The sequence below is a fragment of the Tachyglossus aculeatus genome, chromosome 20 (assembly GCF_015852505.1).
Source record: "Tachyglossus aculeatus isolate mTacAcu1 chromosome 20, mTacAcu1.pri, whole genome shotgun sequence".
NCBI classification, from domain to species: Eukaryota; Metazoa; Chordata; class Mammalia; order Monotremata; family Tachyglossidae; genus Tachyglossus; species Tachyglossus aculeatus.
This window is the reverse complement of record NC_052085.1, coordinates 6,120,534-6,137,024: the sequence shown is the minus strand read 5'-3', so window position 1 is coordinate 6,137,024 and position 16,491 is coordinate 6,120,534. Positions and strand designations below refer to the sequence as shown.

Sequence of the window (16,491 nt, the reverse complement as noted above, 5' to 3'; positions counted from 1 at the left end):
TTTGGGGATTGTAGGGAATAATATTTCATAAAGTCTTTCAAGCATCATGAGAGAAAGGTGCTTTTTAAGTGCCGCATCCAGCCATTTGGAGTTCTTAATGTTGCAGTGAGACATTACAATTTGCAGTTTGTGATTTAGGGACTTATACAACAGAAATGAGATTCAGAAAGTTCAGAAGCTCAAGTTCCTGCCTTTGAGGAATTTACAGTCTAGTGGAGGAAACAGGAAAAATGCAGAATACATGGGAATTCAAAGGCTAAAACACAAGCAGATCAACAGGTAATCACAACTGTATAAATGCACACCCCAGTGCTGAGGGTGTTTGGAGAGGCTCAAACCAGGCAGAGTGAATCTGGGAACTCACCATGGAGGAGTCAAGCCTTAGGAGAGGCTCACCTCCTCCAGGAGGCCTTCCCAGACTGAGCCCCTTCCTTCCTCTCCCCCTCGTCCCCCTCTCCATCCCCCCTTCTTACCTCCTTCCCTTCCCCACAGCACCTGTATATATGTATATATGTTTGTACATATTTATTACTCTATTTATTTTACTTGTACATATCTATTCTATTTATTTTATTTTGTTAGTATGTTTGGTTTTGTTCTCTGTCTTCCCCTTTTAGACTGTGAGCCCACTGTTGGGTAGGGACTGTCTCTATATGTTCCCAATTTGTACTTCCCAAGCGCTTAGTACAGTGCTCTGCACATAGTAAGCACTCAATAAATACGATTGATGATGATGATGATGATGAGAGTTATGTAGAGGAGAGGAAAGAACTAAGCTTATAATGATTCAGCCGGGAATCATTAAATAAATAAAAAAATCAAAGAACCATCTTTTAGCCCTAAGTCCAGCGTAGTTTGACAAGATCTAAGGAACTCAGGATGAAAAGGAAGCACCATTTTAAGTTCCCACCACCAAGCCAAAATAATTCATCATGTTACATGCTTTGATGAAAGTATGGTATCCGAGTCCATTATCCCCCTGTTCTACTGAAGATGATAAAAGAAAACACAGTCTCTGGTCCGAAGGGAATACAGTAGGAGGCAGTGTGGAAGGTATTTTTTCCCCCCTAGTAGTTCAGAAAGAGAAGACAAAGTGAAAAGGTTTTTGAAAGGAAGCACGGTGACTTTAGCATTTGAGTGAGAGAACCTGGTGCTGAAGCCACAGGCTTATGATGTGCTTTAGGCAGCAGAACTCTCTCATTTACTGCGGCCCTTACTGAGCTAAAATAGCACCATGATTTAAGCCCATTTGATAGTAAACTTCTTGAGGGCAGAGACCATACGCTGTGCTTCTGTCATACTCGCCCAGGTACTTTGTACGGTGCTCTGAACTCAGTACTACTGATTTTTATGTTGAGTAGTAGTAATTGTGGTATTCATTAAGTGCTGATAATATACCAAGTGCTGTACTAAGAGTTCCTGTCCCACATGGGGCTCACAGTCTTAAGTGGAGGAGAACAGGTTTTTAATCCCCCATTTTACAGATGAAGAAAGTGAGGTACAGAGAAGTAACTTTCTCAAGGTCATCCAGCATGTGGGACCAGGATTAGAACCCAGGTCTCCTGAGTCCCAGTCTTGTGCTCTTTCCATCAAGCCATTGCAGGGAGGGTGACAGGAGGTGAATTTTGGCCTGGTCGTCCTCTGACTCGGACCCACTGGAGCCTTAGGCTATACTGGGAGGTTTGAGAAAAGTGGGTATCCAGGCAATATACTTCAGAGAAGTTTGTCCTATTTAATTAATGATGGCATTTATTAAGCGCTTACTATGTGCAAAGCACTGTTCTAAGCGCTGGGGAGGATACAAGGTGATCAGGTTGTCCCTCATGGGGCTCACAGTCTTCATCCCCATTTTACAGGTGAGGTCACTGAGGCCCAGAGAAGTTAAGTGACTTGCCCAAGGTCACACAGCTGACAATTGGCAGAGTTGGGATTTGAACCCATGAACTCTGACTTCCAAGCCCGTGCTCTTTCCATTGAGCCACGCTGCTTCTTTTCTCTATTCTTCTTCTATTGGTAGTCCACTAGAACCCCACTGTTTTTTACCAATCCCCAGAAGCGTTACCAAAACAAGTAGAAGCCCTTGAAGTTTGAAGACCTGGAAAATGGAGTCTAAAGATAACAGAAGGAAAGGTATGGAGAGAAATTTATCTCTCTCTCTTATCTCCTCCAAGCTTCATTTAAAGATATTAAAGACCAAAGGACATTTCTAGCTAGCTAAATGGGAAGATTAACTTGCAAAAGGTGGAAAGACACTAAATATCTCAGCATCTGTAAAATGGTCATGATATTAATGAATAAAAATATGTTCCCTCATGTGCATATTTGTGAGGAATATGCAGTTATTTTAAAATATATTACAATAATAGGTCCCCGTTTACATATTCTTCTTGCAATCCCAAGTACCTACACACTCACTCCTCTGGCAGGTGATCATTAAAAATTATTTTCTTCCCCATTGTCATTAATTAAGTGGTATATGAGGGAACCAGGTCTCTAACCCACATTGAGCAACAAATCGTCCCTTGCAAGAACGATTGCTATTACAGTTGTTGCTTCCTTCATTTTACTGCTACCAAAATGGAGACGTTATGGAATTCCTGAGTGCTAATGTTAGTAACATCGTGTCCCCGTTGAGGCAAATCAGCTTCAGAAGCATGTCTGATAAAATAGAGCACTTTAACAGGAAGGAATAGCCTGAAAAGGGGAATCACTGAGTTGACTGCTTAAAGAGAAAACAAATGCTACAAGAAATCCAAGGACCTAAGATTAAAAGTACACGCTGAGAAGATTCCTCAGGCCTTTTATCTAGGAGTCTTGTTTTGTTGATGGCACAGCATGTCTTCCATAATGGAACATTGGGTTTCATTAGTGTCAGAAAGAAATTGGCCTTTGTGGTCAAACCTTTAGGAGTTCAGATGACAATTATAAGTTATCATCAGTTGAGCAAGAGGGTCACATTACCGGCCATCATTGTGTTTCAAGATTCATGAGAGCTACATCTCTAAACTTTTAGCCATTAATCAGGTGTTCACCTCGGGGCCTTTTACCTTGTGCTTGAAATGAGAATGCTCTCTGAATTAATTTGTTCTATTCCAGGGATCCTTTATTTTTTATCAGGAAACAGAGCTTTCTAGATGGGTATCTCGCTAATGAGAAGAGTTCTGACATTTGGAGCTATTATTAACTGAAAAGGGGCTTTGTCTTTTCTGCCCAGGGGAAGGTGGTCCCATAACAGTACCCTAGTGTTCACTCCTTTAGTTACTTTCATGTTTCCCTTTTCTAAGACATGCCAGCAGTCTCCTGCCTGAATTTTAGTCGTTCCAGAGAACTCAAAAGCATGCACTGAACACTTCAGGGAAAGAAGATTGGACCTCAAGGCATCTCCGTCATCACAAATATTAACTCATATTGATTGAAGGTTCACTGTGTTTCTGATACTCTAGAAGATGCTGGGCGGTTTGTGGGAGAAAACTGAGTTCATTCAATTCATTCTATCGTATTTGAGTGCTTACTTTGGGCAAAGCACCGTAGTAGGCGCTTGGGAGAGTACAGTACACCAACAAACAGATTCCCCTGCCCACAACAAGCTCACAGTCTAGAAGGGGAGCCAGACATTAATATACACAAATAAATAAATTACAGATATATACATATGTGCTGTGGAGATGGGAGAGAGTAAGGCTAATCCTTACTATGTACTAAGCACCATTCTGAGCATTGGGGTAAGCTATAAGAAATTAGAATTGAATGGTAGAATGAGAGGGTGTCTGGAAAATGGTATCAGACTCACAGTTTCTCAGACAGGAAAGTTTCAGTCATTACAGATGCCTGGAGATGTCTGAGCTGGAGGTGAGCCAAAAATAGCCTCTTTGGCTCCGAGAACTGGGCAGCAGAGAGGCCCAGATTCAATCTCTGATTCTAAGAGAGGGGTCCTCAGCAGCCATCTACCTTTCTCACCTCCACCCAGTTCCAGGCAAACTGTCCAAATCTTTGGCCCTAAAAAAGATGGTATTTAAAAATGTTCACCAAGCTTTCAGCTACCCAAAAAGGCTTGTCTGCTGGTGTTCCATGTCCAATCTCATTCCCCTTAACCTTTTCCTTCCAGGACAGGCCTATGTTATGAACAAAGTGATATTTGTTAAGCACTTACTACATACCAAGGACTGTACTAAGCAGTGAGGTAGATACAAGATAATCAGATTGGACACAGTCCCTTTCCCATGTGCGCTTACATCCAAAGAAAGCAGGAGAAATAGGTACTGAACTCCCATTTTACAGATGAGGAAATGGAGGCCCAGAAAATGTAAAGTGACTTGCCCCAGGTCACACAGCAGGCAGGTGGTGAGCCAGGATTAGAACCCAGGTCCTCTGATTCCCAGGCTCTTGTTCTATTCAGGAATGTCTAAACATAGAAAATGGAAAATCAGTTATTTTTAGGAGATTGGTGTCCGTGAGCAGTCTCGAGAAAGTCCAGTTTAGAGATATGGTGCAGTTTCTGGTGGGCTGTCCCACTTAGTATGGCTTGGGGACACTGGTGTGCTGTGTGTATACTGCACTGGCCTAGTCATGGAGCCACCTAGGGAATAGCTAATGGCATTTTAAACCACTGATTGATTTTCCTGGCAGACAAGGAGAAGTGACTCACCGTCCTGGTCCTCAGCACAAAGTCAGGGAAATCATTCAATAAATCCACCAACTTTAACAGTAACTCTCTGAGTGTCAGTGGTCATAAGTTATCCAGCTATTGTTCACATTAATTTAGATGTCGACTAAAGACTGTTTAATCAGAGAGTCTAATCAATTACTGCTAGTCATTTGCAAATCTCAAAACAAAACCAAAAAACTGTCGTGTGGGGTGTTCATTCATTTAGCCGTATTTATTAAGCACTTTCCGTGTGCAGAGCACTGTACTAAACTCTTGGGAGAGTGCAATATAACAATACATAGACACATTCCCTGCCCACAACGAGCTTAGTCTAGAGTTTAAAGGTAAAGAGTTTGTGAGGGGAAATAAAATTATTAGTCACAGTGTTTATTAATCAGCTTCTCTGTACAGAACACTATACTAAGCACTAGGGAAAAATACTCAATCTCTGCCCTGCTAGGGGCTCAAAATCTAAGGGTAACGGAGGAAGGAAGGGACAGACAATAGACATAAAAGAAAGGATGAAACAAAAGCACAAAGTGATGTATCCAAGCAAGTTAGGGCACTGTGGCTAGAGGAGCAGAATTTCATTCTCCTTGTGGCTCAGAATCCAGCAGTCACAGCTGTAGCCACGATCCCAACAGTCTTCCCAATGCTGTGAATCAATCAGTCATATTTATTGAGTGCTTACTATATGTAGAACACTGTACTAAGCTCTTGGGAGAGTACAGTCTAACAGAACTGGTAGACACATTCCCCGCCTACCATGAGCTTACAGTCTAGAGGACTTCAAGCTAAGGCACATGAAATAAGGGATAAATAGGTGAGTGGAGTTGTAGGAGGGTGAACCAGTGATCAGACCAGTAAAGATCTGGCCGGGAGTTGGGTTTATTTTGGGGTGAGGAATGCATAAAGATGGATTTGGGACGCTTCAACATCAGCTCTTCTGTGGAGCCAGACCTCCAATAAAAAAGAAGAGAACGCCAAACGATTCCAACTCTATTGCATTTAGAAAAACTGTAGGAAACCCACAAGCTTAAATGGGAAAGAGCTTAAAACCTAGGCTGGAGCCAAATAGATATTTCCATTGGTGGGTGCCTTAGCATTAGGTGCCTATATTTGTTAGTCATGCATTGGGTCATGTAAGAAACGCCCAGAATGCACCAAAAATGTGTGATACTACAATCAGGGTAGTTAGGGAGTCCAGTTCTTCAATCTTCTAATTCATTCATTCAGTCATTTATTGAGCTCTTACTATGTGTGGAGCAATCATTCAATCAATCAATCGTATTTATTGAGCACTTACTGTGTGCAGAGCACTGTACTGAGCGCTTGGGAAGTACAAGTTGGCAACATATATTGGAGCACTGTACTAAACACTTGGTTTCTTCTAGTAGAAATCAAGGGCTTGTTGGCAGGTGCTTGCTTAAATACAGTGTTCCATCCAGTGTGGTTCCAGAAAATTCAGAGCTGGTGAGAACTAAGGTCCATGATTTGTTTCCAGATTTTTTTTGGTTGCCATTTATTTTCGACTCGCGTTCCTGTGCTTGAAGACTTTTCCCTCCAGGAACTTGTTCAGTTTCTTAAAAGATATTGACTGAAGGCACTGGGGATCAGAATGATGTCACTATCTCAGATTGGGTTGGAGAGGAGTGAAAGGGAGTGGTTATGTAGTCTTATTTACTAAACACCCACTGTGTGCAGTGGGCTGAACTAAATACTTGGGGAAAATACAACACAAACAAGAGACATGTTCTCTGTAGGAGTTTACACTCAAGCAGTGTGGCCTAGTGGAAAGAGCACTGGCCTGGGAGTGAGAGCACCTGGGTTCTAATCCTGGTTCCCCCACTTGCCTGCTGTGTGACGTTGGGCAAGTCACTTAATGCCTCTGTGCCTCAGTTACCTCGTATAAAATGGGGATAAGACTGTGAGCCCCATTTGAGACATGGACTGTGTCCAACCCGATTAGCTCGTATCTACCGCAGTGCTTAGCACAGTGCCTCGTACATAAGTAAGTGCTTAATCGACACCAATAAAAAAAATCAAAATAGATCGTCGAATGCATAGGTGAAGAGGATGCATGTTTAAATCCTGGAAATAGCTGGTAGGTTTGTTGAGCATGGGGTGTTGGGGATTAAATGGGGAAGGCTTGTTGGAGGAGGTGGGGTTTTAGGAGAGCTTTGAATATACGGAAAGATTTGGTGTGGTGAATTTAGGGAGGGTGGGAGCTCCATGCTGTGAGCGCGGGCATGGAGATAGATGGGAGAGTCAAGAGTGATTCCAGTAGGTTAGTATGGGTGGAATGAGGAGAGCAAGATGGAAAGTAATGGTTTGAGAGCTGATATATATATGTATGTGAGTGTGTGTGTGTGTGTGTGTTATATTTACACATAATATATGTATATATAAATGTTGGGAGAAGTGGAGGGAGCAAATTTCTAGACAAGGCCTAGTCAGCCCTCTCTTCACATCCTGTGTCCTGCTGCTTGCCACTTGTGACTTCGGCCCCTCCGTTTCCAGCAGCGGGATGATGATATAGTCAGCCAATTGGAGATCTATTTCTTTCTTCTTTCATTTTCTTTGGATAATAATATAATAATGATGGCATGTGTTAAGCGCTTACTATGTGCCAAGCACTGTTCTAAACAGAGGCCCGGTCCTGCTTGAGCAAGGCAAGGGAATAGGCTAGATAATATTATATAAATTCTGCTTCTGTGATTACAGTGTTATCTGCCCCCTACCAGATGATAATGCCTGAGGGGTATTTTATCAGGCTTCCCACCATTACAACAATATCTCCAGTAGCTTTGGATTTAAATACCGTCCTGAATTTGTTAAAGATTAAACCAAGTTCATATGCTCTTCTATCCCCAGAATAAATCCATTTAGGTATTCCTTGGGCTTTTTCCTCCAGGCTCACCCTGAGATCATATTTTAAGCCCCTAAATAAAACAGCAGCATGATAATATTTTAGCTGCAGTTTTATCCTGTACCCAGAGTTTTTTTTAATAAGCAAAACTGCACATGAAATTAGCAAGGTAGTATTTTACTTAAAGTAAGAATACCATTCTCACTGGTGACAACCCATGTGAATGAACTATATTAGAAACAGAGAGTGGGAGAGAAGTTTTTGGCATTTATGGTATGATTTCTAGTAAGTAAACAATCCTATTGAGTGCTTACTGTGTGTAAAACACTGTACTAAGCCCCTGGGGGAGTACAATATAACAGAGTTAGTAGACACATTCGCTGTCCCCAACCAATTTACAATCTAAACTCTTGGTGGTCACAGATTTCAACTGTATGTAGAATAGGGGGGTTTATTTTACTAAAGCCAGTGTTTATTGTCCAATTTTCGGTATCTGGCATACACATTTACTAGCCCCAACTACAGTAAATCAAAACCAATGTACTTGATGAAGCAAATGCATTGAAATTTTTATTCTAAAATTGAATTTTGAAAACACAGTCTTCCACTCTAGGCCCTTAAAGAAGGGAATGCTTAAAGAGATGATGTTCCCACATTCAAGTAGCATGGATTTTATTCAGAAACTTGCTTTTTATACCAAGAGCCAGATGCTTCATTTTGTAAGAATGAAGTATCAAAGCCAAAATTGTTAGCAGATCTCTGAATGCTATTATGGCAGCAGAATTTCTACCATATTATGCCCTTTGATTTTCACAGATTTTGTTCAGAGGATCTGGCTGTGGGTTGCCGATTCTCACTTCAGAAGTACGTGGTTGCCAAGAGTTATATCTGGATTTTTATGTAAGCATTTCTTCTCCTCTGAGATGCTGTACCGTCTGGTTCCAAAAGCCAGAGTGAACTTCCTGGTCATTCCTTGCATGAAACAAGATATCTATTTGTGGTAATGCAGTTCTCAGTTTTAAAAAGGAGCCTATGCAGAGTCCATTTCATTATCATCACTTAGAGCATCTATTTAATCCCAGTTATGCACAAAACTGCATACTGGTAGCTTGGGGAATAGGTAGAAAGATGACACCCAAGGTTATTACCACATAATAATAATAATAATGGTATTTGTTAAGTACTTCCTATGTGCAAAGCACTGTTCTAAGCGCTGGGTGGGATACAAGATGATTAGGTTGTCCCACGTGGGGCTTACAGTCTTAATCTCCATTTTCCAGATGAGGTAACTGAGGCACGGAAAAGTTAAGTGACTCACCCAAAGTCACACAGCTGACGTGGCGGAGTCGGGATTAGAACCCATGACCTCTGACTCCCAAGCCCATGCTTTTTCCACTGAGCCACGCTGCTGGAGAAGATCTGACCCAATTAAAACTAGACGAGGCAGTAGAGAGAGCCATTATGTGGGATTTTGCTGTCTCTTAGCTTTTGAATCAGGGAGGTGCCATTAGATTAGTTCCATGACACAAAATTGCACCCGTTTCCCAATACCACCGAGGAATGATTTCCTACTTCTCTGGCACAGATGCTTGGATGGCTGTCTGGAATAGGGCACTGTCAGCAGGGAGTGGGATTAACCCAGAGAAGCTAGGTTTCCAAGCTGTTACTCATTAGCCTCTGAACCACAGAGGATGTCTTCAGTGGTGTGAAGCAGCATGGTTTAGAGGCTTAAGTAAATGCTTATGAACCCAAGGCATATTTATTGAGCAGTTACTGGGTGCAGAGCACTGTATTAAGTGCTGAGGAGAGTACATTAGCGAGCACAATTCCTGCCCTCAAATAGCTTACAAACTATTGATGGAGACTGACATTAAAATAAATTACGGATAAGTAAAGCAGCAGAAGTACAAGGGTGTCAATAGAAGTGCTGTGGAGTGAGGCAAGTGTTTAACAGGTACAGATTGAGAAGCATCATGGCTCAGTGGAAAAAGCACGGGCTTTGGAGTCAGAGGTCATGGGTTCGAACCCCGGCTCCACCACGTGTCTGCTTTGTGACCTTGGGCAAGTCACTTAACTTCTCGGAGCCTCAGTTACCTCATCTGTAAAATGGGGATGAAGCCTGTGAGCCCCATGCGGGACATCCTGATCACCTTGTATCCCCCCCCCCAGCCTTAGAACAGTGCTTTGCACACAGTAAGCGCTTAACAAGTGCCATCATTACTATTACTAGATTCAAGTGCATAGGTGGTGAAGAAGAGAGAGCAGATAGGATGGGCGAAAGAAAAGTTAGAGAAGGCTTCTTGGAGGCAATGTGGTCCTGGTAGGGTTTTGAAGATGTGGCGAATGATGGAAATAGTATGAAACACTTACTGCACGCAGGGCACTCTATTAAGTGTTGGGAGAGAATGCACAAGTGGGAATTACACATGGTCCCTGTCCCTAAGAGGGCTCACAATCTAACTGGTCTGTTGAATATAAAAGGGAGGGAGTTCCAGATCAGTGGAGAAGCAGTGTGGCTTAGTGGCAAGAACACAGGCTTGGGAGTCAGAGGACATGGGTTCTGCCACCACTTACCTGCTGTGTGACCTTGGCCAAGCCTCTGAACTTCAGTGTGCCTCAGTTCCCTCATCTGTAGAATGGAGATTGAGTGTGAGCCCCACGTGGGACAACCTGATTACCTTGTGTCTCTCCCAGTGCTTAGGAAAGTGCTTGACACACAGTAAGCGCTTAACAAATACCTTAATTATTTTATTATTATGTGAGCAAGGGGTCAGCATCTAGAGACACGAGATGGAGGCATAATACATAGATTGGTGTTGGAGGAGCAAAGTGTAAAGGCTGGGAAGTAGTGGAAGATAAGTGAGTTTAGGTAGAAGAGGAAGAATTGATTGTGTTCTCCTCTGGGTTAACACCAAACTGCCAGTTGGGAGAGGGATCTGTTGGCGTAGGAATGTACTTCTAATCGAGAAGAAGTTAATGGGAAAATAAGATTCCAGTTGTCAGAATTTTAACTTGTGGCCCACTTGTCACGGCTTTTTCTGAAGTTTACCTGAATAGCTTTTAAGAAAAACACTAATCGTTTTTGAAATTGATTTTATAGTATCAATCCATAAAAGACTGACCCTCGCCTTTGGAGTCAGAACTTTAATTATGGATATAAATTGGCCTTAATACCTTTAAGCTCATAATGACCACATAATGACTTAATTATCCCCTGAAAGTTTTTGAGGTGATTAGGTGAATTCACTTCTTCAGGTCATTGGGTACTGTTTAGTGCATTACTTCTGCATTTCATAAGTGCAGGTTAATACTGCATTGGCATTTTGCAGTTGTCAAGTGTTTTTCTCCCAGGAACTCTGAACACTTTATAGGATTCCTATTAATTGGCGCAACCCATGGAGTATTTGGGGCTAGCTACCCTCATATTGCAGGGGAAGAAACAGGTTTAAAGAGCATCCAGATAATCATTAATAATTCTGGGGGTGAAAACTTGTATCTCACAACTTTCAGCTTTTTACCCATTCAGGTGATTTCCTCTAAGTTTTAGCATTTTAAATAACGTCATCAGCCATCTCCCTTTCACATAGTACATGACTGGTGTTTTCATTTGAGAAAAAGCTTTTGGGCATGCCCTTTTTTCGTAGAGGGTTGTGTGTGCATATATATATATACAAATACCATAATTATTTTATTGTTATGTGAGCAAGGGGTCAACATCTAGAGGCACAAGATGGAGGCATAATACAAAGATTGGTGTTGGAGGAGCAAAGCGTATGGACTGGGAGGTAGTGGGAGATATATATATCTTTCAGATTGATAAAAGAACATGTTTATCATGAAGGTGCTGAAATGGCTTACATGAATTTATGTATGTGAGGACATGCGCACTCCAGAAACATGAGGACTGGGGCTTTGTGAATGTTTCTCTGGTAATGACTTTTTGGCATCTGAATCAGCTAATCGCCAAAATTAGTTGCCCAATTCTCTGTCAGTACCACTGTCTAACACTGCTTTCCAGGGTCTGAGTAATAACAGAATATGACTGCACCGAATCTGACCTTCTTTGGGAAAATCTGTAATCTCCCTTGGAATAGCATTCTCCATAGTACCAAGTGGCCGTGTGGTTCCTGTGTACCAAAACAGTGCCAGATGCTTGCAGTTAGTAGCTGCAAATTAATCATAGAAAGGTTTGTCGTGTGCTTCAATTACGAAATGGTTATTTTCAATAACCTCTTAACCAAAAGGTAGGTGATCATTAGCTTGCTTATGTCTTTAATCTCCAGTGAATGGAACATCATGGATTGGGTTTGGCAGCGTGTTTCTGTAGGTGTCATTCATTTAACACATGGGTGGGAATGGTCACTTCCCTCTGAATGTGTGGGTTTCATTGTTAAAGAACCCCACGTTAAAAGAAAACTCGCAGCTCCTACTCTCCCAGAGTTTGACGCCATGGTCCCGTCTCTTTCTCTTGGCATTTCATCCCACTGTATCCATCTCTAATTCTGCCGTCTTTCCAAAATGTCTAGTGAGAACAAGGTAGAAGAACAGAGTGTACATTTTCCATTGCTTGAAGCGTCATGGCTTAGTGGATTGAACAGTGGGCCTGAGAGTCAGGTCACGGGTTCTAATCCTGGCTCTGCCACTTATCTGCTGTGTGTCCTTGGGCAAGTCACTTAACTTCTCTGTGCCTCAGTTCCCTCATCTGTACAATGGGGATTAAAGCTGTGAGCCCTAGGTGGGATAGGGACTGTGTCCAACCCAATTATCTTATATCTACCAAATTTGTTATATCTTAACAAATATCATAATTATTATTATTATGTCTTTGGCAGTGTAGGGAAAACTGCATATCAGAAAGATGGACTTTCCTGATTTTCCCTTATCAAGCCTTACATGTGGAACTTGACTGATTCAGAATGTGGCCGTCTTTTAAGTAAAAATAATTTGACATACGGGGGGGAAAAGGCTCTGTTTTAGTACGGCACAATTTGGCTTGGGTAAACCTGAAGGCCACGGTCTCCATCGAAACCCTGGGAGCTCCTGGCTGGAGCTCCATTCTTTTCTGCAGTAATGGAAAATTTGCCTGGTGGGTTGTTGACAGAACATGATTTCATCTGCGTTCTTTTTGTTTGGCAAATTTTTCCCCCCTTTGTTTTTATTTGTATTCCAGTTATTGGTACTGCCAAAATTTCCAATAGCAACACATTTCCTGCAGATGGCTTGGTGTGTTCTCTCTTTCCTCCGTTCCACCAGACTCGATCTTCTGACTTAGGTCACTCTTCTTTCTGTCCCTTCCCTTTCAACACCAATGGAGGGGATTGCTGAGTCATTTGAGAAGGGGCAATGCTGCAAGCAATTGCCTGAGCATGTTGACACTTCCATGTTTTCCCATATTTGATCTGGATTTAATTATGGCAAATAAGAACTCTTTACAAAAATAACCTTTTCCAATAGAAACTGTTTCTCTTGCTATGCATATCAGTGAAAAGAAGTCAGTTGCTCCAGAAGGTGATCGATAGGAAGTTAGAAATATGGGCTGATGTTAATCTCATCACTGCGGACTGCCCCACCAGTCTCACAGGCCCGTCACCTTGGCGTTATTCTTGACTCACCTGTCTCATTCAACCCATTCAGTCTGTCACCAAATCCTGTCGGTTTTACCTTCAGATCATCACTAAAATCCACCCTTTCCTCTCCATCCAAACTGCTACCAAATGAATCCAAGCACTGTCCTGTTCTGTCCTGATTACTGCATCAGCCTCCTTGCTGACCGCCCTGGCTCCTGTCTCTCCCCACTCCTGTCCATACTTCACTCTGCTGCCCAGATCATTTTTCTACAAAACTGTTTCCCCGCTCCTCAAGAACCTCCAGCGGTTGCCCATTTTCCCCATCAAACAGAAATTTCTTACCACCAGCTTTAAAGCAGTCACCTTGCCCCCTCCTTCCTTACCTCTCTGCTCTCCTACTACAACCCAGCCCACACATGGTACCTTGATTTTGGCTATCACACCGCTGACCTCTCGCCCACATCCTACCTCTGGCCTGGAATACCCTCCCTTTTCATATCTGACAGACAATCACTCTCCCCACCTTCGAGACCTTTTAAAAACACATTTCTTCCAAGAGCCCATCCTCAAACGTCATTTCCTCGTCCCCCGCTCACTTCTCTGTTCCCTTGCACTTGGATTTGCACCATTTATTCACCCCTCCCTCAGCCCTACAAGAACTTCTGTATATATCTGTAATTTAAATTACTGTCTGTCTCCCCCTGTAGACTGTAAGCCTGCTGAGGTCTGGGAGCATGTTTGATAACTCTGATATTGTGATCTCCAATTGCTTAGTACAGTTCCCTGCTCTTAGTAAGCACTCAATAAATACCATGGGTTGATTGAATCTGGCATATCTTTATCCTGGAAGGTTGGAGTCCTGATGTTCGGAATGCATGACGAAGGTGAACTTATGTGCTTATCCTTTTATTCTACTATTTCTTCCATCTGTAATTTATTTAAATGTGTGGATATGCTAATTACCTTTGAAACAGATTTTCCATGCCAACATCACTCAAGTGCTGGATCTGAATGCGTTATAAGAAACAATTTCACATGTGATCTGTAGAGAAAGTTGACAATCAAATTCAAAAGTCATTTAAGTAAAAACATACCCGGTGAGGTCTCTGTGTCCCTTTCTAGCTAATTTTGAGACCCTCTTCACAACTGGTTAAGGCATAGAGAAGGCAAAGGTTAGAGGACATGAACAGAATTCAGAGAGGGGACAGGGAAGGAGGGAGGGAAATCAGTCAATGATATTTATTGAGTGCTTACTCTATTCAGAGCACTGTATTTAGTGTTTGAGGGTGTACAATACAATAGCGTTGGTAGACATGATCCCTGTCCTTAAATTGTTTATAATCTAATGATTTAGTACTTTTAAACAGCAACAACAACAAAAAATGGCTATTCACAATGACATACAGCCCTCTATTCTTCCTTCTCTTGTCCTGTTATATCTTCTGAATGCATTCCAGACACGTTAGGACGTTGAATTCAAACAATTTGACAATGATAGAGTTTTAGCTCTATTATTGATCTTCAAGGAGTTGGTGTTCTTGGAGTTATTTTCAAAGCTATCCCCAAAACAGATTGTGGTATTACAGTTTATGTTCACTTTCTTTTTGGGAGCATTCTAGTGTCTGTCAAATGGTCAAGCAATCCAGATAAGCTATTTCAAGGGATCAATATTGCTGGTCTGTTTTTTGGGAAAATGTATTTCATAGCACATTGGCATCTAGGGAAATATGCAGTGTAATAATAATTGTGGTATTTGTGCTTACCAGTGTTCCAAACACTGTACTAATTGCTAGGGTAGGTACAAATAACCAAGTCAGACTTAATCCTTGTCTCACATGGGGCTTACGATCCAAGTAGGGAGAAAGGGAGAACAGTTATTTAATCTCCATTTTACAGATGAGGAAATTGAGGGACTGAAAGTTAAGTGGTCACACAGCAGGCAAAACCCAGGTCTTCTCCCAGGCCCATGACCTTTCTTCAAGGCCCCTCTGCTTCATTGGCATATTGCTCTTTCCTTCACTTAAATCGCATGGGTCTTCAGGATAGCTTTTTGGTTATAAGGCAGAGGTTTTCTTCTTGAAGAACCTAACATTGTGAGTTAATTGAGCTGTAACAACTATTGAACCAGTGGGACTTAATGTGTCAGGAAGTAGATGTTCCAAAGATACCACCACGAATTAAGTTTTTCAGCCCAAATTCCTATATTATTGCTATAAACTACCACTATTGAACCCCTGCAACTCATTGTTGGTGTATTGTATTAAATACTATCAAGTTTTGAAAACACAAACCAACATGGCCCTGTACAGTTCAAGGTAGGCAGAGGCTAGGAAACATAGTTAATCACCACATTGATTTGCTTTGGCCTACTTTATACATGAAACATTTCTGTAAAAGTCAAAATAAACCAGAAAAAAATATTTCTCCATTGTGGAGAAATACTATCCTGAAGACCAGTGCGATTCTGGGTCATAGGCTTCCCATCAATTCTCAAGTTTCTTATTCTCTTGTGTGCCAAAAATTAAGCTACCCTAGTTCTGCTCTTTTGTTTCTAAACATGCCTCATTTGATCTTCATAGAGCTTCCAAAACTGAAAGAAATCTCAGCTCTTCCCTTGAGTGCCAGAATATGATGTTTATTAGCTTTGCATAAAAGACCTAGCAACTCTGTAGAGACTTCTGTAGAATAAGTTCTCTGGGCTCTGCACGGTTCTCTCACTGTAAAGGGAAATGGTTGTATCCTGCTGAGCAAAGCATTCTCTTCTGTATCAGTCTCACATTTAATCTCTCTCAACCTCTCATTGCCCCTCACTCTCTTACTTCCTCCCCGTTGTATTACCTATGCTCTTGGATCCTCTAGAATGTAAGCTCGCTGTGGGCATGGAATGTATCTGCCAACTCTGCTGTATTGCAACCCCCCCCCCCCAAGTGCTTAGTACATAGTAAATGCTCAATAAATACCGATGATAATGAGTCTTCACCCACAAAGCACTTTGGCATTCAGTCATATTTGAGTGCTTACTGTGTGACAAGCACTGTACCAGGCATTTGGGAGAGTACAGTACAACAGTAAACAGACACATTCACACCGTCATCTCCCCAGCATCTATGTCTGTATCTTTAAACATCCCCTATCTGTAATTTATTTTTGTGTTGGTCTCCCGCCACTAAATTGTAAGGTCTTTGTGGGCAGGGGTTATGTCTCTCAACTGTTATACTCTACCAGGCATTTAGTACAGGGCTTTGCACTAAGTGCTTAGTAAATATTATTGATTGATTCTTCATCTCAACCTTTGGGGAATTGTGCCCTCTTGAGAATGTGCCATCCCTATGACTGACAGGCTGAAAAATATTACGGCTTTAATGGTTAAGGCTAACGTGATTGTGAAACAGCGTGATCTGATGGAAAGA

General features: G+C 41.9%; 1 protein-coding gene across 4 annotated transcripts in view; it reads left to right on the top strand.

Moving 5' to 3' along the window:
• DCLK1 (doublecortin like kinase 1) overlaps positions 1–16,491 on the top strand; it is a 214,873-nt gene that overhangs the window by 44,702 nt on the left and 153,680 nt on the right. The gene's annotated exons all lie outside the window — the stretch shown is intronic.